Raw genomic sequence first — 2,094 nt, forward strand, 5'->3', positions numbered from 1 at the left:
AGCCACAGGAATTCGATGGGAAGGCACCGTGGGAAGCATAGAGAGCACAATTTGAGCTACTGGCAGAAATGAATGGATGGACAGAGGAGCAGAAAGCAGTATATCTGACAACGAGCTTGAAGGGACAACCACTGGATGGTAGTGATATAACGTATACATAGAAACACTGATGGTAGTGGTATAATGTATACATAGAAACATTGATGGTAGTAGTATAATGTATACATAGAAACATTGATGGTGGTGGTATAATGTATACATAGAAACATTGATGGTAGTGGTATAATGTATACATAGAAACATTGATGGTAGAGGTATAACGTATACATAGAAACACTGATGGTAGTGGTATAATGTATACATAGAAACACTGATGGTAGTGGTATAATGTATACATAGAAACACTGATGGTAGTGGTATAACGTATACATAGAAACACTGATGGTAGTGGTATAATGTATACATAGAAACATTGATGGTAGTAGTATAATGTATACATAGAAACATTGATGGTAGTGGTATAACGTATACGTAGAAACACTAATGGTAGTGGTATAACGTATACGTAGAAACATTGATGGTAGTGGTATAATGTATAGATAGAAACATTGATGGTAGCGGTATAACGTATACATAGAAACATTGATGGTAATGGTATAATGTATACATAGAAACATTGATGGTAGTGGTATAATGTATACATAGAAACATTGATGGTAGCGGTATAACGTATACATAGAAACATTGATGGTAGTGGTATAACGTATACATAGAAACACTGATGGTAGTGGTATAACGTATACGTAGAAACACTGATGGTAGTGGTATAATGTATACATAGAAATATAGAAATGATAGTTTTATATGACTAATATGTGAGTTCTAGATCGAAAACAGAAAGTAGTAACTTAGAAACAGGAAATAATTTCTTAATGTACTATCAAATATTGAGAATTATATGAACATACGTTTAACTTTCTGTATCGTTTTGTAAAGTACAAGAATATATATACATTGGTTTTGCTGTTGTTAAGTTCAGTAACATACAAAATCCATTTTTCATTGTTAGACTGGAAGTATGCTGAACATAACGTTTATTTTGTAATAATAAGACACTGTACAGTATAATACAGTGGATTTATAAAATACGAAATAAAATATACATCATTTCTTGTAGACCATATCCTTTATCGTAAGAAACAACAAATTGAAATATTTTGTCAAGAACTTTGTTTTTATTGTTTACATAGTTATTTTACAGATGTTTGTTCTTAAAACCATCAAAGATAGAATACATGCTCACTATTTCTATAAATCTTGGATAAAGTTGTCTTTCTCTACAGCATTCCAGAAAAATAGGTCCTGATAAATGTAACTCTTTCATTAAACATAGATTGAACAATAAATTTATTCACTCTGTCAGTGCAGATATCAAATATAATCATACACATTCGTCATGAGTTAACATGTTACAAGAACGATAAGTCTAACTAAGATCGTCGATTTCACATGCTTCACACTGCTCTTTCTTCAGTACTTGTAAAACAGGATACATTTGTTCAGCGTATATATGAATAACAATTGATTTAATCTCATCATTCAGTTTCTTTTCATTATGAACTATAGTATTTAAGTAAGTATCAAAATGTGTACTTTCACATTAATTTTGTCATTCTGAATTTGGTATGTAACGGATTTGTTATTATATATTTATTTTAATATGAACGTTGTTTAGATTAAGTTTATATTTAAAACCATGCATAGCTTATACTGTTAGATATGTATTGCGAAACTCCCACCTATTCTCCAAAGTTGTTGTTGCTTCTCGAGAGTAAGGATGATATATATATATATGTACGTAAACGCTTAAGTGTAGTTCAGTATTATTACGTAATATTGAAATTTCTAGAACGCCTCCACACGGCTATAAATATAACCAACACGACGCGCCAAAAGAGAGTGTCTATTATTAGTTTGCTATAGTCAGTGTGCTATAAAACTCCGGAAGCTGTAACTGTGATCGTTATAACGCTTATCAATCGGAAAATTTCAAATATTTGACTAGGAACCTTTACAAAGTTCAAACATTACAAA

Source organism: Limulus polyphemus, unplaced genomic scaffold (genome assembly GCF_000517525.1).
Source record: "Limulus polyphemus unplaced genomic scaffold, Limulus_polyphemus-2.1.2 Scaffold1005, whole genome shotgun sequence".
In the NCBI taxonomy this organism is placed as follows: Eukaryota; Metazoa; Arthropoda; class Merostomata; order Xiphosura; family Limulidae; genus Limulus; species Limulus polyphemus.